Below are 19,480 nucleotides of genomic sequence, written 5' to 3'. Positions count from 1 at the left end.
AAATCAGCCTCCCCTTGTACTTTGCTGGATTTTTGAAATATCAAAGGGACTCTTACCCAGGTTGGAAATTTTGCGGTTTGCCTGGCTGCGGTCATAAAACCATGCCTCATCTGAACCTTTTGTCTTCAAATCTGTCATTAGACCACTAATGTTTCTTAATTGAATCAAGTTGGCAGTGTGTCTGGAAGGCAGTTGCTCATTAGCTCAGCCACCAGCCTTTTTCTTCTTTTGTGTTTCTTTTTCCACTGCAAGTGTGAGGCCAAATTAAATTCCTGTGTGTTGTAAAACTGGTTTGTTTGGTTGTGAAGTTTGAGCTTGGATGGGGCTTTAATTAGGATTACCCATCGATATCCTAACCCAGAAAGTCCTGCCCAGGTGAGGCATCTGCTGCAGAAGCATTTGCCCCGAGGTCATCACCCCACACGCCGCCCCAAGGCTGTGACCTGCTGGGATGAAGGCAAACTTAGGGTGTGGATGGAAGCAAATCAGGCCTCTTCTCATTGCACTGAGAAATGGACTGTCAAGTGACCTGTCCATTTTGCCTTTGACGTTACCCTGATAGTGAAATTCTCTCTTAAGATAAAATGCAGGTTGGCACTTGTTGGAGTTTTGGAATGCTATGGAAAACAAGATTTTTCAAGGGGGGGGGGGGAACAACCCAAACAGTTCAAAGGTAGAAAATACAGTTGATCAATAGGATGTTTATCTAATGAATGTCTAGTATCGCCTGGAATCATGCATCTAGAAGACGGGGTAGGTTTTCCACTTTTCACTAGAATCCTTACGCAGGGGGGCTGAGTGAAAAGCTGTAATAGCAGTCTAAAATCCTCTGTTCTATGCGTACCATGTGTGTACCCGTGATCTTCAGAATAATTGCAGGTTTTTATTTATTGTACTTTCCCACTTGCCTGAAAGAAGATGGAACAATTAAACATGTTAAAAAAAAATACATAACAGTCATACTGTGCTTGATGCTAATGGGACATGATCTCTTGGCGGTCCAAAAAGTCCTGGAAAATCAATTTCAGGGAGCAGTACTTCACAGGCTAATAAGCAAAAATACCAAACCTTGGGGTAAACTCTGGCAAACTTCAAGGTGACTGAGAAAACAGGAATTCTGTCTTGTTTATTTATCTTGTCAGTGTACCGTATCCTCTGTTTTTGAAGATGTAGGCATGCAGAAACGCACAAAATACACACCCAAGTCAGTTAGCCTACATCAGCCATTGAAATGTCCTGACTTGTGTTTTGTTGTGTATAAAATGACTGATTCAATTAGGAACTCAAGTCCAGTGACTAATCCCTCCATGAAATGCTTAGCAATTAGCTTGGAATTAAGAAAGGAGCTACATCCATTTAAGGATGACTGCAATGTCCCCTTAAGGTTCTAAGTCATTTTCATGAGGTATGCCACAGTTTCAGTATAATTCTAGAGAAGGTTTCCAGACCTTTCTACTAAATGGAGAAATTTAAAATGAATCCATCTAGTTAGAGCAGAACTCATTAACAAATAAGGCACCCTTACTTGGAATAATAATCTTTGTTTCAGGTCGGCTTATGTTATAAATGGGTACTCATTTTAGGGTGGGTTGAAGACCTGTGGCGGTGTACATCAAAAGCCATACATTTTATTCCTTTATCTGGCAATTCAAGATTTGGAGACTTCCCTTAAAGAAATAATCTGAAGTACGGGAAAAGGGTAGATGCAAACAACATGGCATATTCACAACGTTGTTCAGTGCCATCATTTACAATCATGAAATATCAAAAGCGATTAAAATGGTGACAGGTTACCATCTATCCTCTGGGTGTAACAACGGACGAGAATTAAAGATGACAACCACAGGACTGTGTCACAAAATGGAAAGATGGGCTAACGGGAGACCCAGGGGCTCCAGGCTTTTGAATAAGACCGTACCTGTGTCAGAGGGATAGGAAAACACTGAAGGAAATTGTGAATGGCTGGACTCGAGCACTTAGATTTGTTTCCCCCCCTAGAATTCCTCCAGTGCAGTTCTATTCCTTCTATAATGAAAACATTTTAAAGAGAGATCACGTTGAAAGGATGAAGTCCGTTTTAGTGCCTGTTTAATTACGGACCCCGGTATAAGACAATTACAAAGATAAGTTGAAAACAGTAACATTTTTCTTTGAGTCCCTTACTTCATTTTGCTAGGCTATTTAAAAGATCTTTTGTCTCAGAGACGTATAATTATAGTAAGAAGAAAGAAGCAAGCATAGAGCTTCGGAAACGTCATATTTGTCTTCAAGGCACCTGAAGCTATAGTAACCATTCAATTTTTTAAATGGCTATGAAATTAGTGAAGAGAAGGCCCATATCGTTGCAATGGCATCTCAGGCACAATATAATGGAAAAAAAAAAATGCTGAAGTCTGACAGGCTTGGGTTTGAATCCTACATTAACTTGCCTTAGACTGCATCTTCCAGAAACCGGGCTTGAGATAAGGATTTAGGGGAAAAGGCTTTATTAGGAAGGTTTCCAAGGAACACTGGTCCAGGAGTAGGGAAAATGGGCAGGGAAGGGAAGCCAAGCTGGGGTGCAGCCTCAAGGGGAGTTGGCTGAAGGTCATGTTGGCTTACTCGCTTGGGCTGATCTGGAGGCAGTGGGGGTCACACATGAGAGCTGTCCCCATTGGGGGCCAGGGAGCTGTAGTCCCAATGCCCTCACACTGTCAGTCATTAGTTAAGGGCTGTCACCCCGCCTTGGTGGTGGGGAGGTGGGGAGGCTTAAACTCCTGGCACTTGTGGTTTTCCATGTTCCATGTTCACTGGCAAAGTGAGCTCTGGTGTCCTGGGGCAGCCCTGGAACAAAGTTGCAGGTGCTGGCTACTGAGAGTGGAGAACTCCATGGATTAGAGCACACAAAAATGGCCAAAGGATCTGGGGCAGTATGACATTACCTGTTACATACCTCTTGTTAGCTGTGTGACCATTGGTACCCAGCTTTGGGCTTTTGAACTTCCGTTTTCTCCTCTGTAGACTAGAAATGACAGTACACACACACACACACACTCTCTCTCTCTCTCTCTCTCTCTCTCTCTCTCTCGCATAGATGGCTTTAGTGGATGAGACAGAGGGAGAGGGAAAGAGGGAGGGAGAAGGGAGGAGATTTTGTGCATCAGGTGGTGAGGGGAAAGGTTGAAGAGTAGGGGTTAGGTAGAACAAAGAAAAAGAAAGTCTGACAAAGAAATGGAGAGAAGAAACATTCATTTATTTATGTAACAGCTATTTATTGAGTGCTCAGTATGTGCGGTGTACCTTCTAGAAGCAATGGGGGAAGAAAATTAAAGCCCATGCAATCACAATGTTGTCAAATGATGGGATCAAAGTTTCCAGTTTCCCTAGACCTTTGACCACTGGGTTTCTCCTCCTCCTCTGAGGTGGTGCATTATCCTTCTCAGCCTACCCTTGCAACTAGGTGGAAAACGCAAAGGTAACTTTGATTTTCTGCCCTTGGGCCTTCCATCCTGGCCCCTCCATCTTTCCCAACCAACTTGATTCAGCATCTGTTGGGTGCAGGGCACACACCTAGAGGGCTTCACAGTCTGCTGGGAGAGATGTGGCCATACCTAAGCATGGCTGTGCGATGGGGCACAGAGGTGCCTCCAGGAGGGTTCCTGAGTGCCTGGAGCCCAGGGGTGGGCCAGGCTCCGTGTTAGAGGCTGCGGAAAGCTTGACAAAAGAGGGACCTCATTAGGAATGGAAAAGTAGCTTTCTACAGGGAAAATAGGAAGGTCTTCCAGGCTAATTGGTTAAGCAGCTACTACACAACACAACCAGCACTCATTAAAACTTGTTGAGTTGGATAATTTTTAATTGGAGTTTTCAAAACAGCATACAATGGGGGATGGATGAAGGGCCGGACGAAGGATCTGTGTTATGTGGAAGTCCTTATGTTATGCTCTAAACAAAGGGTCCTAGGTGGATAGTGACCCCTTCTGGGACTTATTAATAGTCCAATTAAGGTTCTAAAACTGAACACTGTTGGCATTGCTTGGGATTTGGATCTAACATTAGATTACTAAGATGGGTAAATATTTACCATGGGACTAAGAAATAACATCACTGTGTTCAGAGTTTTACATTTTATATTTGATTCTCATAACCCTAATCACTTATATCTTGTGAACAAGGGCACTACATGTCCAAAGTCACCGAGCTATTAAGTAGCAGAGGTGGGCTAAAACCAGGTCACACCTACCTACCACCCAAAGCCATGCTCTTAACCACTGCCATTACCAGTGTCACCAACTAGCCATGGTGTCTAGGATATAAAATGTGTTTGTTCAATCAGCAAATGTTCTGAGGTAAGGCCATTGGCATCAGGTTAGTGGGTAGATGGTTCAGATAGTTCTGTTGTACTGAACCAAACAGACATAAGCAGATGACCTGGAATGAGGAAAATCAGTAAATCCAGGTCTCAAAGAGGACAAGATGGGGGCCAAGTAGGCAGGGAGCAGTGATGGAGTGGAATAGGGGAACTTGCCCAGCTTGGATGATCCAGTGACCCCTGGGAGTTCCCTCCCACCCGTCATCACAAAGTGGCATCTCCTCTTAAGCACAGGATTCACTACAGACTATACTCTGTCACTCCCTGACTCCTCCGCATCACAAGATCCTCCCTCTGTGCTCAGAAATACCAACTCCCCTTAACTTCATGCCATAAGCAGGACATTGGAAAGATATATGTCCACTGAGAAACAATTCTAAAATCCAAGAACAGAAACCATTAGGAACCTGGTACTGAATGACCTTTGTGTGCAGAAGACTCAAAGTCCAGCCCTGGGCCAGGGACATTTTAAATTTGAGTCAGTGCCCAACATGGTCTTAGACTGAATAGAACCCAAATTCTACTTTTATGAGTCAAAGGCTCTGATAGGTCAATGAAACACTGGAAAGGGACTGGGTTTCATTGAATCCTGTTTTCTAAAGACTGTGTTTACTGAAGTCCTGAGGCCTACAGAGTCAAACCAAACCCAGGCATCATTAAGAAGGTGATTAGAGGGGTACCTGGGTGGCTCAGTTGGTTAAGCGTCAGACTCTTGATTTTGGCTCAGGTCCTGATCTCAGGGACATGAGATCGAGCCCCACATCGGACTCCAAGCTGGCTGTGGAGCCTGCTTAAGATTCTCTCTCTCTCCATCTCCTTCTGTCCCTCCTCCCACCTCTCCCTCTCTTAAAAAAAAAAAAAAAAAGAATGCGATCAGAAACAAAACCAAAATTATGTTCCTTTCTTCAAACAGAGCCATAACATATGTACACCTAATTGCAGGTCTGGTCACTGTCATTTGGGGAGGGTGCAGTGGTTAAGGTGACACACTTAAGACAGTGACCAATCTGGCTACCAACTCCTGCCTTGCCACTCACTAGCTTTCTGACCTAGGACAAGTGAGTTAACATCTCTGAACTTTAGTTCCTTATCTGTAAAGTGGAGCTAATCATAAGACTGATCTCCCTGGGATTATTGCCAGGATGGAATGAAATAACACACCAAAAGGGCCATCTGTAGTTGGTAATTCTCATCCTGAGCCAAACAGGGCTGCCTGAGGGTGCCGCTGATCAGATAGTCAGAGGATGAGGTTGCTAAAATAGCCCCCCCCAACTCTGGAAAGATATGAAAGAGAGTGAGGATGACTGCAACAGGCCCTGGGATATAAGACAGAGGAAATCACTCTGTCAGAATCCTCCCTCCCAACACGCACACCTTTTCCCATTTACAGTTTGAGAGAAGCTTTAGAGTAAGCCACAGGAAGTGTGTGTTCACACACAGACAGTAAACCAGTAAGTCATCTGAGGGCAACAGTGTAGGGGTTGGGATTTCACTGTATCTTATTGCCCAGGCAGGGTTTGGCCACATGCAAGGGGTCTCCCCTGGCCCACTCCCCTCATTACAGGTCAGTTGTGATACTGGGTTGGAGGAGAGAAGTGATGAGGGGGAAAAACATCCCGCTTTGCCATTGTGGGGTTTACACAACCAGTCATCTCCCAATGCTCTTTTCAGGATCATCCCTTTCATCCAGTGGGGTTGTTTGAATAGCCCCAGTGATGGAAAGCTCACTACCTCCTCAGGAAAATCATTCCATTCTTATACAATGCTAATAGTTGTAAATATCTTCCTCCTAATGAGCCAAAATATGCCTCCTTGGAACCTTCATCAATGCACTTAGTTCTGCCCTTGGGAGTCACGTAATCTAATTAAAGCACTCTTTTGCATGAGAGCCCTTGAAAGACATGAAGACTGTATCTTATCATGGCCAAATCTGCTTTGAACTAAATCTTCTCATTCCTTTTACCATTCCCCCCAAGGCGGGGTTTCCAGAACTTTCATTATTCTACTCTGTCTTCTCTGAACCATTTCCAGTTACTTGTCATTCCTTTGAGATGTTGACTCAGACTTAACATCATGCGCCATCCTGGTATGAGCAATGCAAACCAGACTGGAGCTAATGAGGTGAAATGAAGTCAGAATAAATGCGAGGTTCTTCATCAGATGTTGTTGCTTGGTTTGGTGGAGTCAGTCCATAACAACCCTTTTTCCCCAGCTGAGTTCTGAACTGATTGAGACAGGGAAGCAAGGCAGGTGGGGATGGAGACCTCAGCTTTATTCCCAACGGAAGCACCGGAGAAAGTGTCTTGGATGTGTGGTGTTCATGGTGCACCACTCAAGACAGGGTGGAAAAGTCTCAAGCCTCACCCATGGGGAAGGGCTTGGGTTGAACTGCGACATCATCCCAGCCCAAGAGCACAGGCATTTTGCCAGCTGGGAGATCCTGAGGAAGAGCAGAAAGCTTTCCTATGACACTCTGACCTCTTGAGTTCTCTGGTCCACTTTTTGTCCTGACTACTCTGGGGTGATGAGTTTGTGAATTGCTCTGAATTGTCCTTTTGGCTCTTTTCCTAGAGAGACAAGAGACCTTTGCATTTGACTGAAACATTCTTGTCCTGTTCTGTCAAACCCAGCAAATACTTTGCTCCACCTTCGCAGGGGAGGAGAGAGCTGCCAGGAGTGTCACACTGATAGGTATCCCTCCATATTGAAGGAAGCATAGGAAGTGGGGAAGAAGTGTTCCCCCTACTACTAGGCTCTGAAAACCAGCTCTCTGGATGGAGGATACTCTCTCAAAACTGCAGCTTGTATGACAGAGGTCCAGGAAGGTGTGACTGAAAACTTAAATGGGGGCAATGGTGAGCTGTTTGCCCACAACCTCCTCCCTCAACCCCTCCATGTCCCCCAACAGAAACACATACACAGGGGCACCTGGGTGGCTCAGTCGGTTGGGCGTCTGACTCTTGGTTTCACCTCAGGTAGTGATCTCATGGGTTGTGAGATGGAGCCCTGCATCAGGCTCTGCGCTCAGCAGGGAGTCTGCTTCATTCTCTCCCTCTGCCCCTCCCCCACTTGTTCTCTCTCTTTCTCTCTCTCTCCCTATTTCTCTCCCTCTCTCAAATAAATAAAAAAATCTTAAAAAAAAAGAGAAACACATACACAAAACTTCACTCTTAAGAAGCACAGTATCTAAATGGAAGTATTAGACCACTCACTGGCTCTGGGTTGAACAAGCTGCTTCACCTGAGGTTATTGTCCTCATACGTAAAGCAGGAATCATGACTTGTACCTGTTCTCAGGATTAAATAAGATTATGATATATATATATATGCGTGCTGCATGGCACATAGTAGATGCTTCGTGAAATATAATGATTTTTCCCTTTTCCTCATCTTGTCTTGTCTAATAATCTTCTTGGCAAAGGAGACACAAACAAAAGAGGAGTTTGGTAGTTCTGCCTCCTCTACTATTCATGAATGCCAGCTCCCTGGCCTCATTCATTGGTGTCCTGCCCCTTTGTTCATTTGCATTATGACCTTTCATTGACTGCCTAGTCCTCTTTCTGTGGTTAACTGGCTTCTGCAGGCCTGTCTAATCTGGGTGTTTTTCTTTGTTTGTTTTTTGTTTTTTAAGATTTTATTCATTTATTTGAGAGAGAGCGCACGAGCAGGGGGAGGGACAGAGGGAGAGGGAGAAGCACACTCTGCTGAGCAGGCAGTCCAACTCAGGGCTCGATTCCATGACCCTGAGATCATGACCTGAGCTGAAGGTAGATACTTAACCAGGTGCCCCTAATCTGAGTTTTTTTGTCTACAGATGCTTTTCTTACAGGTGAGTAGGGCTTCTCCTGTACTGAGACCCTTGGTTCTGTGCTACGTCTACCTGGGGCTCTTGCCCTGCTAAGCTCTGGCCTCATCTGAGGGTTCCCTGTGTAACCACTCTGGTCTCTTGAATTTTCTCCCTTGATTCTTCTCAGTCTGTACCCTTTTCTTCAAGTTGTCTTTTCAGTTTTTCTATTGGAGAGAGAGTCTTTTGAGGGCACTGAGTTATAAAGATCTTGCTTTGGGCAAAATGTTTGGTGGCCACCTTTCCTTCTGAGTCTCCGGCCGTGTATGGGCCGTGGTGGCTGTGATGGTGCTGAGGGATGAGGGTGTGTGACTGATCTGACCTGTGGTGGGAGACAAAGCTGCTTGTTTTCTTTTCTTTTTTTTTTTTAAAGATTTTATTTATTTATTTATTTATTTGAGAGAGAGAATGAGAGAGAGAGAGAGAGCATGAGAGGGGGGAGGGTCAGAGGGAGAAGCAGACTCCCTGCTGAGCAGGGAGCCCGATGTGGGACTCGACGGCATCATGACCTGAGCCGAAGGCAGTCGCTGAACCAACTGAGCCACCCAGGCGCCCCAAAGCTGCTTGTTTTCATGGTTCATATCGTTGTTGTTGTTTTAATTACATATTGCATTAAAATTTAGTTTAAAAAGTAAAGTTTTATATATCCTTTGAAAAAATGAAAATTCAAAAGTCATAGAATTAAGTAATGAGTCTTTAACATTATGAAGCTCTTTGTAACAGTAATTAGAGTAGTGGTGCTCTTTTACCCTTATAAAAATGTTACAGAATTCAGATCACAACTTGGATCCTCAATGATTCAAGTGTCTTGTCTTACACAGTAAGAGTTTGGTCAGTTTCAAGATAAAATTCCTCCAAATATGTTGTCCTCAAGTTACCCAGTGACATGGCCCATCAGCTCACACAGTGGAGAGCCTGCTGCTGTGGCAATTCTACAGTGGTTGCTCGGGTCTTTGGCCGTTGCCATTTTCCCAGGGGTTGACACAGTTCATGTCTTACTAACCACTTGTCCACTGTCTACTACATGCACTTGAGGTACAGTGGAGAGTAAAGATAGACGAGGTCTCTGCCCTCATGAAGCGTCATCTAGTGGCGGAAGACATACAACAGACACACCACTAAATAGGTGAGGTACTGTCAGCACTGAAAGACTTCGAAGGCATGGGTAATGGTTTCACTGTACTACTAGCAGCTACCTTTTATTGGAGGTTTCTTTGTGTCAGGCCCTGTGATTAGCATTTCCATGCCTAATTTTACTTAATTCTCACAGACACCTTATCAGATCATTTCTTTTAAACATGAAAAGCTTTAAATATGCAAAAAGTAGAATGAATACCGACAACATGCCCAATATGCATATTCTAGAACAACCATGATCAAGGGATCGAGGAGATAATTTCTATTACTAATCCCATTCAGAGATGAAGAAATTGGGGATTTCAAGAGATAACTAAGATCATATAACATAAAATAAGTAAGCAGCAGTGCTAGAATTCAAGGGATGGCACATGCAGTGCAGACAGGGGAATGGCAGGAGGGCCCCCTGAGGGAAAGGGACAACGACTACCAAGTATTTCTGCTAAGCTGCCCCAAGCATCTTTGGCTTCCACATTCAGACCCAGGGTCCTATGGCAAAGCTGACTTTCAGCAATAAAAAGAGAACTCTGTCACCCAGCGATGCTTGCCTTGGCAGCTCCAGAGAACCCTAAGGACTGAATGGCCAGGGTCCGACTTCCCTGAATCTGCTCTCCATTAGCAGGGCTATTACGTGTCCAATGAGAAGCCATTAGTGCCCCGTGCAAGATGCCTTCTCATGTCTCACGGAATCAGTCCCCGTTTTCCAAATATTCCCAGCTGTGCCTGGGGGGCTGTCACTCGGCTACCTTCAGGTTATTACTTCAAACCTATCTTGTGTATCGTTGAGTTTTATGATGCTTTTGGTAGTGTGGAAGGGGGATTAGAATCCATTCATTCATTATTTCATGAATAATTATTGAGCGCTCTGTGCCAGGTACTGGGAATACAGTGACATTCATGCCTACAGTGACAGAGCATTCATGCATATAGTGACATAGCATGCATTCTGAATAAACTTTTGGTGTAGTGGGGGAGATAGAAAGAAACCAGGACATTACAAGGCAGTGCAGCCTATGAGAGTTCAGAGAAGTGGCCAGAGTGAGAGGAGAGAAGACCACCCATGAGGCTGGGGCAGAGGCCATGGGTTTGGCGAGCAAGCAGTGAATTAAAGGGACTTTGTGGCGGAAGAATCAGAGGACTTGCTGGCTCATTGGATCTAGGTAGAGAAGAAGAGGAAAGATCCACCACACACTGGACTTGCCCTCCTGTAATCCTCATCAAAGCCTTTTGTAGTTCCTTTTGCCCATCTGTCTTGCCACATGGACTGTGGACTCTGTGTGGACAACAATGTGTAAAGTATGGTGCCCACAACAGGCTCAAGGAATGAATTCATGAACAAATGAATGTAGAGAATAATTCTGAGGGTCTGAGAATGATTCTTACAACTAAGAAACAATGGGTTTTGAGAGACTGAGGGGGAAGATGCTGACTTTGAAGAAAAGATAAAGCCTTTTGTTTGAGACATGTTCAATTTGAGTTGCCATGGTTGTACCCAACTGGAGATGTCCAGATGGATTTGGAGAAGTGAGGCTAAAATCCAAGAACGAGTCCAAGACTGAAGATAACAATTGGGTTAATCTTCCACAGAGCTCGGGTAAATGAAGCTCTGGAAACTGAAATGGCACGGGAGAGAGAAATCTAGATAGAGATTAGGACATTGGAGGAACTAGGCAGGGGAGTCCACCCAAATCCACAGGTAGGAGGTAGAAGGTAGACCTGCAATAGTGTAGGGTTCCAAGGAAGAGAACGTTTCCGAGGAAAAGAGTGACGAACAACGTTCAACATGGAGGAGAGATTGAACGGGATGACAAGATATCTCTGGCTTCAGTGCCCTGGGAAGTACCGACTGGAGAGAATTGCTTCCTTCAGTAAAGGGTATGAGAAGGAGCCCCAGTGCAAAGACGATGAGGAGATAGTGTTAGTGGGCAACCCTGGAGTCTTGACAACCCCGGTGGAAAAAGCAAGAAGCAGGATGGGAGATTAGCTCTAGGGAATAGTAAGATCAAAAGAAGAAATGTGAGGGACGGAGGAATTTTGGGGAGTGATTTTGGAGTCCCTGCAGGAAGGACTCAATGAAGAAGACAATGACAGTGCAAAAGGGATTGTGGTAACTGATGAAGTAGGAAGCCGTTGTCGAAGGAAAAGTAGTAGCCTTGAGTGTCTCAGCTTTCGTTCTAGTTAGTTTACAAGATGAATATGCAAAACTATTGGTTAAAAAGGCAATTTACTTACACAGCGAATCTTCAATAGTTTGTGGTGCCTGTTATGGTTCAGGGTAGTGATGAGAATAAAGTGAAATAAGGCATGCCAAATGCTTAATATGGCACCTGGCTGCATAGGACATAATTGGTGACTGCTACCTAGGAGACTGGAGGGGACAAAAGACAATAAAGTCATCAGAGAAAGCATCACAGTGGAAATAATACCATCTATTTCCTGGACTGGAACAGGTAGTCTCCATGTTGGGCACTCATCTCTCTCTATCAAGTTAAATTAGATCTCTCCTGTTGATGCCCCTTTCATCACCTGTATCAACCTTTATGAGCATTTATTTACTATCTTCTTCCTCCTAGGGACTTGCCTTTGGTTTTGCTGTAGCTTGCTGCTCCCAGATTGCCATTCTCTGCTATTCCTGAATAAATCCATTTTTGCTGGTAAAAAAACAAAACAAAACAAAAAAACTCCTTCCTCCTAAAACAGTTCTTGACTGGGAGAAATGTTGCTTCTCAGGGGACATATTAGCATTGTCTGAAGATATTTTGGGGGAGGCATAGGGAACATGCTATTGGTATCTAGCTGGCGGAAACCAGGGATGCTGCTATATACAGCATGCAATGCAAAGGTCAGCCCACCACAAAGAACTGTTTGATCTCAGGTGTTAATGCTGCTGAGATGAAACACCCTGTGCTAGAGTGTGAGTTCCCTAGATCAGTGGCCATTTCATTCTCATTGATCATGGGATCCCCAAGTGCCAGGCACAGAGCAAGTTCCATGGGGCACCCAATAATAATAAAAGGAAATAGGGACTGGAATGGAGCTTGCAGAATAGACCAGGTCTGAATGTATTTTCTTCTGCTTTGAGTACACAGTGGCAGAGGGTGCTGGGAGTTACCTGGGAAGAAAGTTCACAAAGGAGACTGCATATATTCTATCCCCAAAGGGATAGAAAAGATGAACAGCCCTGGGGCTTCACCAGGAGACTGACATTGCTATAAACAAGAGAGTCACAGAACAAAGGGTCTGGAACCACAGGTAACACAAGAACACCCAAGACTATGAGCCGTTTGTTGTTTTGACAGATAGAATTCAGCCAACCACTGAAGCAGCAGAGAGAGAATTTTAAATAGACACAAAATAGAGAGCGTTTCTTGGGTAATGCACAAAGGTGAGGCTTCTCAGCCCACTGTGGGCTGCCGTGCACAGAGCACAACTCCACCTTGGGAGTCCGGTGGATGTCAACCATCACTGGGCATCAGAAACGCCTTTAAAGCATACCGATGTTTGGGCACCAGCTCCCGGAGCTCAGGTTTACCTGATCTAAGGTGTGTGTCTTGAGCACTGGTGTCTTTTTAGAGCACCCCCACCCCAGGTGAAGCTAAAGTGTAGCTCCACGTTGAGAATATACCACAGCTCAAAGCGTTATATGAGCAATTCCTCTCTCTAGCACCTGTGTACCCAGTTCCACTGAATGTCTTGGAATTTATGTGTCTGAAACAGAGCTCTTGATTTGGGACCCTGTCTTACTTCACGTTGCTGAGCCACTCTACCCGGCACCCTGCAGAGACCAGAATCTCTGAGAGTCACTGTTAATCCCTGTTTCTTCTCCTTCTCTCTCCATATCCAATTCATTCCCAGCACTGTAACTGGTACTTTCAGAATGCATCTTGATAAATGCACTGCTCCTTTTCCAAGGCCTCTGCACTAGTCAAAACTGCTGTCATTTCTTCCTGGGCTACCCTGGCCTTTGGGATTCCACGCCTGCCTCTCCAACCCATTCTCTGCCGAGTAGCCAGAGCGCCCCTCTCTGGTTTAAGACCCATCAAAGGCTTTCGACTGTAAAGAATAAAATCCCAAACTTCTGCCCAAGACCAGAGGCCCTGTATGATCTGGCCTCTCTCATTTCACTCCCCTCTCCTGTACTCATTAGCTTGAAATACCAAGCTTTTCCTGGGAATTAATAGCCTTTGCTGTTCCTTTCACTTGGAATGCTTGCGTGGGGAGCTCCTTTACCAGGCTGGCTCCTTCTTTGTTTTCGTTGTTAGTCTAAATCAGGGTTTCTCAGTCTTGGCACCATTGACACTTTAGGCCAGAAAATTCTTTTTTTGGTTGGAGCTGTCCTGTGCATTGTAGAATGTTTAGAAGCATCCATGGCCTCTACTTACTAGATGCTAGTAGCATGTCACTCCCCAGCCAAAATGTCTCCAGACATTGCCAAATGTCCCATGGGGACATTGCGGGCCAGTGGAAACACTACTGGTTGAAATATCACCTTCTTGAGGAGGTGTTCCCTAGTGGCCAGGCTTTAAGTCTCCAGCTGGTGTTCTCAATTTCCATATTTTGTTACTTTCATAGCGCTCTTCTCACCTTGAAATGAAATATACATTTATTTCTCTAGGAAGTATTTGTGTCCGCATGCTCCCTACTAGTCTACCTTGACTATTTAACCCAGTTCTGTATTACCAGCCTCTAACACAGATACACATAGCACATACTCAGTAAACATGCACTGAACAGATGCATGCATGAATGAGCAAACTGGTACTGCTGGGTATACAATTGCCTCCCCCCCGCCCCGGGTGGAGGATGACTTAGCGTGGCAGAAAGAGCATGGACTTTGGGACCGGTGGATTCTGGCTTCCTGGCTGTGTGACCTGGGATGGCTTACTTAACCTCTCAGAGCTTCAGAATAGTCATCTGTGAAATGGGGGTGCTATCCCTGAGCATCTGATCAACTATGTATTTCTTCCTGCTCTCTCCCAGATCCCAGGTGATTTTGATGCTTTTTCACATGTCCTTGGCTGCTGATGCAGGTCTCCTCCAGAGCTCACCAACACCGAGGATGGGAACAACACTGTACCCGCCATGCCCGAGCATATTGAGGTGCTCAGCCAATGAGCTCCGCAGAGTATAACCAGGAGCCAAGTTGTATCTGTGCTTTAATCACAGCACCATGGCCAGTCTGCGGAGATGATTCTTATGGGGTTCATCCCTGGGGCAAATGACCAGTCCCAAGTCCCTCCTTGGTGGGTCATGATGCCGGGGAGGCTGCAGCCCTCTTTGTTGTAGGTCCATGTTCAGGTGAGCATTCTGGCTTCTTGCAGAAAACTGGGAAGATAGGCTAGGGTCCTCTTACCTCTCTATTTCCTCCTTCTTCTCTAGGCTTTGGTCAGAGAAGTTAATCTTCATATCTTCAAAATGCTTCTAGACAAGAGGTCTCATGAGCAGAGTTGACAATGAGTTCCAGTTTCCTCGTGGCACAAGCTCTTCAAGAGGCATCCTTTTGAGGTCTCCTATCTGCTTAGGAAATCTCTAGAGGAGGCCAGCCCTGGAGTATGCATTTCCCTTGGGACTGGCTCATCCCACTTCCGCTAGGCAAAGCTGGAGTCTGAATCTAGGTCTTGTCCATCTCCCTATTTTCATGCTCAAAATCCACATTCCAGGGGAAAAGCATCCTTTCCCCCAGCCCGGGCAGGGTTGGGCTGTCCAACCAAGACCATATGTGGTAGAGAAGGGGTAGCCCCATCTGTAGTGTCCTAGGGCTGCTGTAACAAAGGACGACAAACAACAGTACAGTTGTTTTACATTGTTTTAGAGTTCTGAAGCTAGAACTCCAAAATCAAGGTGTCAGGCAGGGCTTCTTTCTATCTGAAGCCTCTAGAAGAGGATACTTCCTTGCTTCTTCCAGCTTCTGGTGGCCCCCAGTGGTCCCCGGCTTGTAGCAGCATTACTCAGATCTCTGCCTCCTTCTTTCTAGGGCCTTCTTCCCTTCGTGTCTGCATCCAGATGTCCTATTCTTAGAAGAACACCAGCCATATAGGATTAAGGACCCACCACCTTCACTATAACCTCATCTTAGCAAAGTCCATCTGTAACTACCCCATTCCCAAACAGGGTCACATTCTGAGGTAGTAGAGATTAGGACTTCAACATATCTTTTGGGGATGGAGGTGGGACACAATTAACTTATAACATTCTCCCAAACCAACGCAAGGTCCCATTACCGGAAGAGGGGATGGGAGATGAGCTGATGTGCTGGTTGTAGGTGAATCTGTACTGTACCTTCCCTTCCCCATTCATCTTCCCCTCTCTGCTCTCAATCCTGGAGGCCAACTTCAGCCAATGGAGAACATGGGACAGAGGTTGTAGGAAGGGAGAAATGTGAAATCAGATTATTCCCCCTGGCACCCTCCCTGCAGGGTCACCGTGGACTGTTCAAATCCCTTGCCTGAAGGTCACTGTTTACCCTTTCTAAATTCCAGCAACTCCCCTTCCAGTAATCCCTCCCCTTGTTCCATCAGGCCTAGGAAAGGGTACCCTGACTTTTAACGTGCCCAGGGGTACTCTAACCCCTCCCACACCCTTTACTGAATTTTCTTGCAATCACCCACTATGCCATGTCCTTGCTCTAGCGATCCTGACTGATGCATCAGGAAAAGCAACAGATGTCCACTACACTTCTAAGAAATGTTCATTCTCCTGTCATTTCCTCATTAAATAAACATTTTACTAAATGACCGACCTTGGTCATAACTTCCAGTTCTCGGTGTTACTTCAGTGCTGCATTGTCAACATTCCTTGATTAAAGGTTCTTTCTAAGAACTCGTTTTCCTAACAGCAGAGGTACAGAAGCCAGCACAATTAGGGAATTAGTGTACCTGGACTGTAGAGAAAAGAAACCAAACCAAAAAATATTAACAGTAGGGGAGATTTGGAAGAGGCCCACAGTCCACAGGTGAATATGAACACACCCCTTTTGTGGCGTCTACAGAGGACGGAAGAGGTCATTGAAATCATTACCATTTTTCATTCTCCTGAGTTAAAAAACAACAACAACAACAACACAATGACAGAGGTTGCCAACTAAGACAATTACCAGTATAACCAATAAGAAATTTGACAGGGTGGGGAAAAGTTCAAAGTGCCAGCCATAACCTCCGAGTTCCTGTCGCCTCTTAAAGGCAGGGACTGGGTCCATCTTGGTCATCATTTGACCCCTCGTACCAAGCCCAGTGTGGGGCAGAGAGAAACTGAGTGAATTAATAAGTGAGACACTCTGGTTGGAGCTGGCTTCTGAGGATGTTCTAAATCCACTCTGAGACTGTGCACAGAGAACTCTTGACTGTGTATGCTGTTGCCCCTGGAGAGGAAGCTTACCTCAGGTTGCTGCTAGGTATAGAGAGTGCGCAATGGGCCAAGTACCCCTTTTGCATTACACAAGGGAGGTTCTAACCTAAAACATATAATCATAGATAGAAGTTGGCATTTTGATTTAATTAAACAGTTCCTAATAATCAAAGCGACTCAGATATCAGGGAAAGTCACTCTGCCCCAGTAGTCTCCATGTACTGTCTGCTTGAGTCCCTCTGCTGTACCCTGGGACGGGTCCTCTGGTACCCTCACAACATGTTTGCAAATTCCCAGCTCATTTTCCTCCAAGTCACTTCTGACTCTGATTTTTAGTGAAGGTGATGTCTGGTTCTTTCCCTGCTTTCAGCCAAAACATGTAAGCATTCTTTTTCCTTAATTACCCTGGCGCGCGCGCACGCGCGCGCACACACACACACACACACACACACACACACACACACACATCAGCTGAAAGTAGAAGCTCTCCAGGAAATTCAAGGGTCTTCTGTTATAGCAGATGCTGTAGATATTAGACTGTCCTATTGTTTTTTCATATTTTACTTTTTATTGAGCTATAATTCACATATCATGAAATTCCCCCTTTAAAGTGTGCAGTTCGGTAGTTGTTAGTATATTCATAAGGTTATGCAACCATCACCACTGTTTAATTCCAAATTTTCATCACCCCCAAAAGAAACCTGTAACCATTAGCAGACTACCCATTCTTAAAATATCAGTAATTCTGCCAACTTGACTTCCCAAGCTCCCCTGCCATATTGGTCTCCATTCCCACTCAACCTTGCCTCTTTGGGGAAATCAGTCTTTCCTTCCACACTGGTGTCTTTAGTGGGAAGAGAATCGTATATGGCAGTGCTGTCCAGTAGGAACACAATGCAAGCCACATAAGTAATTAAAATTTTTCCAGTAGTCACATTTTCAAAAGTAAAAAAGCAATGGGTAACATTAATTTTAATAATCTGTTTTATATAACACAATATATCCGACATATTATTTCAACATATAATGGGTATAAAAATTCTTAATGAGGTATTTTTCATGGCACCGAATTTTTGATGATTTGTTTGTATGTTGCTTCCTTATGGAAGTCTCCTATGATTTGCCTCCTCCCTGACACTTCAATCATTCATCACAACATTTGTTTTCCTTTCCACAGTTCCTTGTAGAACTTACCACAATTCATGCTTTCCTTTTTTACATCATGCATGTACTACCGTCTATATCCCACACTGAATGGTAAATTTTGTGAGGACAATGCTATAGACTGAACTGTGTTCCCCCAAAATTCACTGGTTGAAGCCCTAACCCCCCAATGAGTTGGCATTTGGAGGTGGGGGCCTTTGAGAGGTAATTAGGTTTAGATGAAGTCATGAGGGTGAGGCCCCAATGATAGGATCACTGTCCTTATTAGAAGAGATACCAGAGGGCTCTCTCTTGCTCTTACTCTCTCTTTCTCTCCATCTCTCTCCCTCTCTCTGCCAGACGAAGACATTGTGAGGCTAGCAAGATAGCCGTTGCCAGAACGTTGACCATGCTGGCACTCTGGTCTCTGATTTCTGGCCTCTAGAACTGTGGGAGAATGGATTTCTGTCGTTCAAGCCAGCCAGTCTTATGGTAGGATAGCCACTGGATGCAGATTTGCTCACAGTTGTGGTTTAGACAACTGACGCCGAAACTCAGTTTTCTTGTCTGTGCAATGGGGATGAACAAATTGACCCTAGAAGCCATTTATTCATTCAGCAGATAACAGAGCGCCCAGGGTACACTGGGCACTGTCCTAGGTGCTGGAGGTTCAGCAGGTCACCAAGTGAAGTTCTTGCCCTCACCTAGTGTGCATTCTGTTGAGGGGAAACAAATACTTAGAAATTCATGTGCCAACATGTAATACAATGTCAGGCAGCGGTAGGAACAATGAAGAAAAATAGCATGATGTCTTAGATAAGATGTTTAGCACAGTATCTCAAATATAAGTGCTCAAGAAATTGTGTCACTGTTTTATATCACTCTTATTATTCCAGGTGTGATTTACTACAGTGTCTAAAGCGATCCTTTTAAAATTTAGGTGAGTTCAGATCACTCCTTTGTTCTAAGTTTCTAATGACATCTCATCACACTTGGTATAAAAACCATAGTCTTTACCATGGTTTAAAGTAAGGTTTCTCAACCTTGGCACTACTGACAGTGGGGCTGGATGCTTCCTCATTAGGGGGCTATCCTACGTGGTATAGGATGTTGAGGAGGATCCTCGGACTCTCCGCACTAGATGCCAGTAGCACCACCCAACTGTGACAACCAAAAATCTCTCCAGATATCATTAGATGTCCCCTGGGGGAGAAAAATCAGCCCCTTTGAGAGCCCTTGGCTTAAAGGCCCCACATGAACTAGCTTTGAACTACTGCTCTGATTTACCTTCTTCTATTGTCTTTTGACTTACTCTGCTCCGGCCAAAATGGCTTCCTTGTTCCTCCTCCAAGACTGTGTCCCTGTCTAAGAGCCTTTGTCCCTGCCCTTCCCTGTGGGATCTGCTCAACTGTTCCCTGTTCAGGTTGCCTTCCCTGACTTCCATAAAGAACGTGGCATTTTCCTCCTCAGTCACCATTCTGCTTCATTAACACTCACCGCCACTTGACACCATCTGCATCTGTTTGTATATTGAAGGCACTGCATCTTCCTCTACAATGTAAGCTCCACAGGACAGGGACTTGGATGGTTTTAGGTACTGCTGTACCCCCGGGATCTAAAAGAGTCTGTAGCACATAGGAGGCACTTAATGAATATATTGAA

At 44.9% G+C, this 19,480-nt stretch overlaps 1 protein-coding gene across 1 annotated transcript in view; it reads left to right on the top strand.

Moving 5' to 3' along the window:
- The window catches only part of HSD17B2 (hydroxysteroid 17-beta dehydrogenase 2), a 75,012-nt gene that overhangs the window by 681 nt on the left and 54,851 nt on the right, over positions 1-19,480 (top strand). The gene's annotated exons all lie outside the window — the stretch shown is intronic.

The sequence above is a fragment of the Zalophus californianus genome, chromosome 17 (genome assembly GCF_009762305.2).
Source record: "Zalophus californianus isolate mZalCal1 chromosome 17, mZalCal1.pri.v2, whole genome shotgun sequence".
Classification (NCBI taxonomy): Eukaryota; Metazoa; Chordata; class Mammalia; order Carnivora; family Otariidae; genus Zalophus; species Zalophus californianus.
This window is presented reverse-complemented; position numbering and strand designations above follow the sequence as displayed.